Raw genomic sequence first — 10,368 nt, 5'->3', positions numbered from 1 at the left:
TTTACAATTGTCTGTGACTCGAGTTCCAGAGGATCCAACCCCCTATTCTGCCTTCCTTGGGCACAAAGGATACACGTGACACACAGACATATATACATGTGGGCAAAATGCCCATACACATAAAAATAACAAAATAATTAAAATTTTTTAAGTAATAAATTCTAATGCCTCTGAGTTCAAAAGGGTAGACTTTGCTTACAGGAGCTATCTAAACAAAAGAAGGTTCTTAAAAACAAAATGAACAAAAAAAAAAAAAACTCAAAAATTGTTCATATTCCTCATTTCCAGAAGGGGATATCAGGGGCTGGAAAGATGGCTCAGTGGTTAAGAACACTTGCTGCTCCTCCAGGGCCATTTCTAGCACCAGCTATGAGATGGCTCACAGCTCCCAGAGGTCCACTTTGTCTCCTCAGGCACATGTTTTTATGTATACAAACATATATGCAGAAACACACATGCACATAATTAAATATAATTTGATTTGTTTTTTTAAAAAGAGGATGTCCCCAATTTTCCTCTCCCAAGCATGGGTTGAATTTATGACCCATTATTCAAAGTTGAATTTTAAAATGTGAAGAGAGACTTTCTTCTAAGCATTACCTATCAAAAAAAAAAAAAAAAAACAAAAAAAACAAAAAAAAGGGCCAATGGCCATTGAGCTGAGGCAGGAAAGAGGAGGTGGGACACTAACAGGAAATAGTGAAAGAATAAAGAGAGATTCCAGAGAGTTGCTCCAGGAGGCACCAAGGAAGATGAGAAGGAAGAAGTAGGCTGGCACTGATAGAAAGGTGGTTCACCATGTGGTAGGCATAGAATGGTTTGAATAGGTCAAATGAGTTATGAGCTAGTTGGGGGATGAGGCAAAACTTGTGGCCTAGGAATTAATGATAAATATTAGACTCAATGAAAGGAAAAGATGGCGGGGCACCAATGAAAGGAAAGTCACTGAAAGGAAAAGTCACCGGGCACCAATGTTGTGAAAAGATGATGTCCCGGGTTTCAGCGCCAGTGTTAGAAGAAGGATGAAGAGAGTGGGTGGCATATGGCCCATGGAGGTGCGGCGAGGCCTCGGGGCAAGGGAGATGCCTCTGGGGGTCCATGTTAGGAATCCCTTCCCCCTGAGGGACCAGCCACATGACGGTATAGTACAGAATAGAGTTTATTCAGGTCATGGGAGAGTTAAGAGGGTGGTAGAGGCAGAGAGGGAGAGAGGGGAAGGGGGGAGGGGGGAGAAAGGGGGGAGAGGGAGAGGAGTAGAGGAGTAGAGGCCAGCCATGAGCATGTGGAAGGAGAGGGGGAAAGGGAGGGGGAAGAGGAGGGGTAGGGGTGGGAGAGCAAGGCTGCAAGAGGCCAAGAGGCCTAGAGAGGCAAGAGAGAGAGGAGGGGGCAAGCAGCCCCTTTTATAGTGTCAGGTCACTGGGGCGGAGCATACCTGGCTACTGCTGGGTAATTGAGGGGTACGGTTTACAGAATCCCAACACTCAAAAGTCATCTTTTTTTTTTTTTTTTAATGTCCTCTAACTCTGTGATCTTCAGACAAGGTATCTAGAGCAGAAAAGAGGCCTAATTAGATCCAAAGAACCTCACCGCCCTGGCCAATACAAACCTATACTGGTGACACTGCCCTAAACAAAAGAGCTTTGACTGGGTAAACAGAATTGTTATTGGGTAAATAAGCCTAAGAACTGGTTTCTTGTACCAGAAAGCACATCTTCTAAAGCAGGTTTCTGTTTACGGGAACCAACCTTAGTCCTCAAAGAAACATCATTTAACCTTCCTCAAAAGTCAACTACCTTCAGGCAAAAAAACCTAGTTGCCAGTCAATCCTGGAAGCCTGTATCAACTCAGACTCCCTGTATCAATTTAGACACACACACACACACACACACACACACACACACCATAACTGACATAGAAGTTGTGCTTGCTTTTCCACTATTTTGCAGCCTCTGCCCCAGAGTTGACCTGGGTAGTTTGATCCTCAGTAAACCTTTCTACCCACAGAGCAGTCTGTCAAGTAGTTTTGAAAGGACAATATAAACCTCATTTGTCCCCATTGAAGGGCCCCATTTGTCTCTATTTTGAGGACCAGGTCTGATTTCAAAAAAGGCCTAAGGCACCAGCTTCAGAAATGGACCACACGTCCCAGGAACTAGGACATGAGACACCAGCTCTAGAAACAGACCATAAAATCCAGAACAAGATCCATGAAACCCTCTCCCAAAGAACAACCACAAAACAATAAGGGGAAATATCTTATCTCAGAATGGGCCATCTGCGCTGGACATCCCTTTTTCATCACATGATTGAATGTTCATGACACAAGAATGTAGACTACTGATCACCCATAAGCCCCTAGCACCCATCAATAAAATTTTAAAACTTTTTAAAAAGATTTATTTATTATATATAAGTAGCTGTCTTCAGATGCACCAGAAGAAGGCATCAAATCTCATTATAAATGGTTGTGAGCCACCATGTGGTTGCTGGGATTTGAACTCAGGACCTCTGGGAGAACAGTCAGTGTTCTTAACCACTGAGCCATCTCTTCAGCCCAGTGAAATTTTAGATTACCTAATCCTTCTAGAGTTCCCTATAAGAGGGCATGTGTGTCTTTATTTGGGGTCACTATTTCAAAGAATGGTTGACCTCTGAATGTTGGTTGTTCCTGCAGAATAAACACTCTGTCTTTACACACTATCTGATGTCTCTCCCAGAGTTATGTAGATACAGATGAGGATGCTTACAGCTAAACATCAGGCTGAACATGGAGACCCCAGTGAAAGAGCTAGAGAAAGGACTGAAAGAGCTGAAAGATTTGCAACCTCATGGGAAGAACAACATCATCAACCAGCCAAGGCACTGAGGTGGAGATGGTGATTGGGAGAGGGAGCACCTTCATGGAAGCAAGTAGAGGGGGAGAAGGGGGTGGAAGGGGATAACATTTTAAATGTAAATACAGAGAATATCAAATACAATTGAAAAAAAGGGGGCTCCACAGGCAGCTTCCCTACACCTGCTTGTGTACCCCATCATGTGGAGGAGGAATGTCCCCCTACTGATCCAGGGCATCACTCTGACAAGTCTCTTTCCCTTTGGGGACACCCTCAGATTGAGACCCTGTCACCATGACACTTATCTTTCCTGTGTCTCCATCTGGGCACTACTGGAATCCTCCTTAGTTCACAATACACAAGACCCCTTTCCTAAGTCTCTCCCATCTCCTCCTTGTTCTTCTGGAAATTCCCTACACCCCCCTTCCTGCCTCCTCTATCACTTGCTCTTGGGGTTTGATTTGTCTGTAACATGGGCACTTCTCATTCAGAATTAGACTTGTGACTCACCTGCCTTCTTCAATCTCTTTCCCTCCTCAGACTCAAGAGATTCCATTAAGGCACACTGTCTTACTGCAAACAGCTTAGCCTCAGTACAAACTAGATGTCTCGATGGCCAGAAAATGGCAAACTGATTTCCAAACTCTCAGATTGTGACAACTTCAGCCATTGCACAAGAAGATGGTCCAAGCATCCCCTTATCTCCAAGATTTCTCTATTCTCCTCTTGAAAATCTCATTTCTCTTACTCTTGGCTTTCTTCAGCTCCTTCCTCTGATGACTACATCCAGTTTTACAGACTCAAGTACTTTTGGGTTTGGCTAATATTAACTATTGCCATGTGCTGTTCTACTCTATTAAAAGGGCTGACTCTGGCCAGGTAGTATCGGCACACACCTTTAATCCAGCCCACTTTGGAGGCAGAGGTAGGCAGATCTCTGTGAGTTCAAGGCCAGCCTAGTCTACAGAACAAGTTCTAGAACAGTCAAGGCTATACAAAGAAACCTTGTCTCAAACAAAACAAAACAAAGTAAGTCTGTCTCTGGGCTGGGATTTGGCCTTCCTTTCCTAGCTCCAAGCATGCTTATATAAAAATTTTCTACAAAGGGGGTCAGTACACTAATTTTGTTAGCATTCTTTCTGGGCTATCCCCCACAGTTACCTGGCAATAGCCAGGTATGGCTCACTCACTATTAAAGGGACTGTTTGCCCCTCTCCTTACTCTCTTACCCTCTTACTCTTACGCTTTCTGTCCCTTCTCTCCCCATTCCCCTCCCCCAACTCTTTCCCTTCCCCTCCTCCCTTTATTCCCCCAACCCCCTTTCTCTGCTTCAGATCCCTCAACTCCCCTTGTCATGCCCTAAATAAACTCTAGTCTATGTTTGCATTGCTGGCACTTCAGGGGGAAGGGATGCCTGAGCATGGGCCGGCAGAGGCACCTCTGCCAATATATCTTGATTTTTTCTTTCTTTCTTTCTTTCTTTCTTTCTTTCTTTCTTTCTTTCTTTCTTTCTTTTTTAATAAAACACAACACATTTAATCTCTGCACTCAGGAGGCAGAGGTAGACAAATCTCTGCGAGTTATGGGCCAGCCTGGTCTACAAAGGGCAGCCAGAGGAATCCTGTCTCAAAAAACAAAAAAAAACAAAAAAAAAAACAAAAAAAATTCTCCAAACTCTCAGTCCTGGGTCAGATGGGAAGCCTGACTCTGACAGAAAGGAGCGCAATACAAAACAGCCCAGGAGCAGCTACAAAGTAATCTCTTACCAGGAGGAATCATTGATGTTTATCTGGCTTCTCTTGTTATTTTGTTTAATATTCTTAAAAATGACAGTGTAATCACAGATGTTAACTCTCTAAATAACTCCCTTTTAAATTTCTAAAAAAACTTTGGCTAAAGTGTAAAGTTTCTTTTATTTCAGGACTTATAAGCCCTTCCTACAAATTTTCTGTATTTTAGAATTTGTAAGTTCATTAGGTGTAGTTTAAAAGGTCCATAAATTCTGTAACAAAAAGTTAGTTTAAAACTTGTAACAAAAAGGGTTGACCAGCGTGCTTTCATGGACTTCTGATTCAACTCTTAGGAGAATGGACTGCCTTTAAAGGGTGTGTGCCCAATGGTCTTACCTCAAAGTAAATAGCAACCTTGTTGGGGGGGGGGGGGGAATAGAGAGATGGCTAAGCGGTTAAGAAAACTGACTGCTCTTCCAGAGATCCTGAATTCAATTCCCAGCAACCACATGGCAGCTCACAACCATCTGCAATGGGATTGGATGCCCTCTTCTGGTGTGTTGAAGAAAGTTACACTGTAATCATAAATAAATAAATCATTTAAAAAAATTGCAACCTTGTGGCTAACAGACATCTTTACTAAGGTTAATGAGAAAGTATACCATGTTACTTTACCACCATCTTGGTTAAAGTGAACAAACCTGACTATAAGTACCACTATAAGCTGACTATTGTGGTACCCATAAAGCAGCTAGTCCTACTGAGCCCTCTGTTTATCATTGTCTCCCTTTTGCAGACTAAGGAGGCAGCTGCAGACCTCCTAGATATTTTGGATTAGAATGGCTTTTGTAAGATTTTGTCTTGAGAGTGTAAAATAAAAGATGAGGACAAAACCATGAACAATATTTATGAAAAATAGGACTAAAAAGTACATATGTTTGATGATTATAGTTTATAAGTTTCTAAAGTTATAACAGTTTACTCAGGTTAACAGAAGCTGACTTAGACATGTATGCCTAACAACTTACATCTTTACTGTGTTCTAAATTCTTTTGGAAGATAAGAAAAAAATATATGGTTTTCTTTCTTTCTTCTAAGATTTATTTATTTATTTTATGTATGTTGGTACACTATCTCTGTCTTCAGACACACCAGAAGAGGACATCAGATCCCATTACAGATGGTTGTGAGCCACCATGTGGTTGCTGGGAATTGAACTCAGGACCTCTGGAAGAGTAGCCAGTGCTCTTAACTGCTGAGCCATCTCTCCAACCCAACAATATATGTTTGATGAATAAGGTTTATGAATTTCTAAGGTTCATTCAGGCTAGCAGAACAGAGTTGAAAGTGTATATCTAGACTATCTTTGCCACCTTTATTAAACTTTTGTTATTTAGATAAACTGAGTCATACAAGAAATTTGACATTCTGCAAAGATACATCATGAAAGGGTCAGAAAAATGAGGTTCCCAGTCACTCTGTGGATTGTATTAATGATTTAAAGTTTTATTTTTATGCTAAAGGGTATTTAATTAAATTTTTAATTCAAAATTTAAGATTCAAACTTAACAGAGATAAAAGTATAAATTCTGATCTTATAAAAATCATAAACTATTAAAGACAATTAAGATATGCAATTAATGGTTAGTCATCTTATATATGGTCAAATTCTTTAATGAGCTAGAACTATGTTTATAGTCATCCTAGGTACAAATGTAATTTATTTATAGGGACAAGTTTTTGCTTTCCGTATATCTTACCAAAGTTAAGCATGAAGTAAGTAAAAACAAGTAAATTGTGGTTAAAATCAGGTTACTTAATAGGTCAGATAATGGCCTTCAAACCTCCCAGATAGGGTCTGGAAAGATGGCTCAGCAGTTAAGAGCACTGATTGCTCTTCTAGAGGTCCTGAGTTCAAATCCCAGCAACCACATGGTGGCTCACTACTATCTGTAATGGGATCTGATGTCCTCTTCTGGTATGTCTGAAGACAGCTACAATGTACTTACATACAGTAAATAAATAAATTTAAAAATACCTCTCATATATCTTTTGAATATGGCATTTAAGATATTTTATGAAAAAGGCTTCCCCTGATGACAGAAATACCAGCTTCTGGCAGACCTGTGGCTGTCTTAAAGACAATTCCACTTGGCCCTGCTTTCGAATGTGGTAATGCTGACCACTGGGCAAAGAACTTCCTCATGCCTCACTCACTCACTGACAGGCCCTACTAGCTCAGTCATTGATCTATTGCTGTGAAGAGTCACCATGACCAAGACAATTCTTATGAATGAAAGCATTTAGTTGAAGGCTTGTTTGCAGTGTTATATGTTAGGGAGCATGGCAGCACTCGCGGTGCTGACACAGTAGCTAAGAGCTGATCTGATCTGCAGGCAAAAAGGGATGCATAGATATACAGACATACTGGGCTTGGCATAGATTTTAGAAACCTCAAATCTCACCTCCAATGACACACTTCTTTCAACAAAGCCTCACCTTCTAATCCTTCTAATCTTTTCAAATGGCACACTACCTGGTGACTAAACATTTAAATATATGAGCTTATGGGTGTGTGGGTCATTCTACACTTTCAAAATGGTGGGTACTGTTGGATATCCTACTCCACTCTGCCTTGCCAAAATAGGCCAGTCCCCCAGATTTCTCTTCAAGAAAATCTTAGATCTTCTCTGTCTTGAGGCCCAAGACTGTTGTGTCTCTGTATGACAGCCAAAGAATTAATGCTATAATGTGTGGTGGCTGAAGACTGACAACCTCTGCCACCAACCAACAAAGTCACTGAGATCAGCATGGAAAAGCCCAAGCTGACTGTCCAAATTATGCAGCTCTGAGCCTCAGCATTCTTTGTCCCTTATGCACAAAACCACATCCTGGTTGACACACTTCAGTTAGCAAGAACAGTAAGAAGTAAAATTACAGAAGCCAACAAGCAAGGTTAGTACATTTGGAAACTTTCCTGGATCCTGGAACTATGGAACTGGTCTTTAATAAAGTCTTTGTTTCTGCTTTGACATGTGTTGGAATTTATTTGCTGAGTTTTAAAGTGACATCAGTGTGCTAAGGTCTGGTGGTTGTTATATTTCCTAACGGATCTGTGCACGTGAGTAAACTGAGGACTCATCTTGAAGTGGGTATTTACAGTGTCCTCTTAGCATGAGAAGTTTAACAGAATTTACTCTCTATTCTACATGGTTAAGTAGAAGGTTGGGCAAGCAGGACCCTATAATGAGGGCTAGGAGTAAGAGGGTCAATGGTCCCCAGCCATGGCCATGAATAGTTAACCACAGGGACCAGGGGGATGAGTTTTGATTAACAGTTGTTCACTGTCTCTTTTAAGCTTATTTTTGACCATGGCTAAACTTTCTCTAGTTACTACTCCTGACTTGTTAGCACTGAAGCATCAAGTTTCTCCTAGTGTCGTACAGAGATGTCTCTGTTTCATAAAGAGGAGGCCAACTTAACTGTGTTTCTGAAAAAATGGAAGGCTATTAGAAGTGAGGGCACTTAGAAGTCTACCTGGGCTTCCAGGTGGGAAATAGAATATTCCAGATGTCCCAGGTCTATGTCTCCTTGAGTAGGTTTTATTTCCCATAACTAGGGCTGAGATTCCAACTATAGTAAAGCCTGCTGTGCTTGCACCACCAACAGGAACATGAGGATGGTAACAGCTTACCATTCACAAGAAAGCCCAGAATCTAGATTTAAGTGAGTCTTACTTTCTTCTCCATTATTGACAAACACCTGTGCTATATATAATATGCAGGAGGATGTGAAAGAATGGGGTCTCCCTCACTGCACACATTTCAGAAGATGCAAACTTGGTTAAGCCATTTGTGCAAGTAAACCAGGTAGTCTGGGTCCTGGAAATACACTCATGTAAGACGATGTCTTTGTGCAGGAAGACAGGTGCAAGATAAAACAAGGCCTGTCATTGGACGAGAAGGAAGGATGGGCAGAAACAAAGTTTTAGAAAGAGAGGAAGGAGCCAGAGCGAGGAGAGGAGCTGGAAGAACATGGAGGCAGATGTGGATATTTTTCTCTGTGCATCTCTGCATAGATACAGGTTGTTATGAATATTTTATAAGAAATGAATGTTTGCAGAATGATTTGTGCTGTCTAGATGGGCAAATTATATCACATCAATTGGATCAGAGTCTATTGTGTGATGTTTTCTTTCATGTGGTGACTTAATTGAGTTCAAGAGAAGGTGCGGTGGCAGGACGCACCAAGTCTGCCATGGAATTGGGATGTGTGGTCCTGGTGTGGTAACAACCCACCAAGTAAATTGTGAATGGAAGCAGCGTGGTGAGGTGCCAAGCTGGAATGACTCCCAGACTGCCTGGGTCAGAGAGTACTTGGGGGCCAGCATGGAGCTTCTGAGATAAATTAGTGTTAGTTCCATATGGCTCTACAGTGCCGGAACTATTGTGGGAGCGACCGCCCAGATCAAAGCAAGCGGGGGAGGGGGAGGGGGAGACAGTGCAGAGTGGTAATGAGCTGAAAATGGTCACACCTTTTAAAATATTTACCTTAACACACTCAACTGTCATTTCTGGAGTTAACCTGTTATATATGGCTATGGAAATCTGCATGGGTTAAGTATATAGGAATATCTTGGTGATAATAAGTGGGCACCCTTTCCTTAGGGGTCCACCAGGGTGAGTTTAGGCTGGTCCCATTTACATTTATCAGGACTGGAAGAAGAACTTATTGTTTGATCAACCTCTATCTTAGCATATTCTGGGTTGGGGGAATTGAAGTCTGGCATGGCTAGCATTCTCTCTTAGTTTCCTTACCCATGGAGATACAAAGAAGATTTTAAAAAATAAGAATCATAATTACATAAAAAACAATAATTACATAATTACCCCATGTTTAGGGGTCAAATGACCTAGTGACTACATCTTCTGTAGCCTCCTTCAACTGGGTGTAGTGGATTCATAGGGTAAAACTGGCAATTTTCACTGCTGTGAGTTTGGTGAGTACCACAGGGTATGAACTTTTCCACATTGGCTCCAGGGTTGGGTTTCTCTTTCTTCACACAAAGTCACCAGAGCAGAACTTGTGGATAAAGTTCACATACAGGCCCATAGCACAGCCTCTCGAACCATCTGTTAAACTGTCCTCTGTGTCTATTTTAGGGCCTGTAAGGACTTGAGGAGGGCGTGGTTAGTAATTTCTGTTTTGTGAACATCTTTGAGCTTAGGGAGGTGTGAGGGAAATAATTTTTCATATGGGGCAAAACATTCTTGATGTAGGGTGCACCTAGCTCTTAAGAGGGCAAAGAGAAGGAGGTTGGCCCAATTTTCATGAGTCACAAGGACACATTTTATTAAAGTTTACTTTAGGGTCCTGTTCATTCTACCTGCCCTAGGATCTGTGACCTCTAGGCATGTACCTCCGCCAGATTTAGGGAAACACTGGTTGTGAAGGCTAGGCCATTGTTCGACTCCAGGGTGAGGAGAAATACAAATCTAGGAATGAACTCTTGGAGGAGTTTCTTGGTGACTATTGAGGGTCACCAAGAACTAAATGGCCTCCATAGGTTCATATGTTTGGGCTTCATCATAGAGTAGTACTATTTTAGAAGGATTAGGAGGTGCAATGGCTGGTTTTGTGTGTCAACCTGACACAAGCAGGATTTTGTGTGTCAACTTGACACAAGTTGGATTTTGTGTGTCAACTTGACCCAAGTTGGAGTTATCACAGAGAAAGGAAATGCCTCCATGAGATCCAGCTCTAAGGCATTTTCTCAATTAGTTATCAAGGGTGGGAGGACCCCT

The sequence above is a fragment of the Micromys minutus genome (genome assembly GCF_963924665.1).
Source record: "Micromys minutus genome assembly, chromosome: 1".
Taxonomy (NCBI): Eukaryota; Metazoa; Chordata; class Mammalia; order Rodentia; family Muridae; genus Micromys; species Micromys minutus.
Note: the sequence above shows the minus strand (reverse complement) of the source record.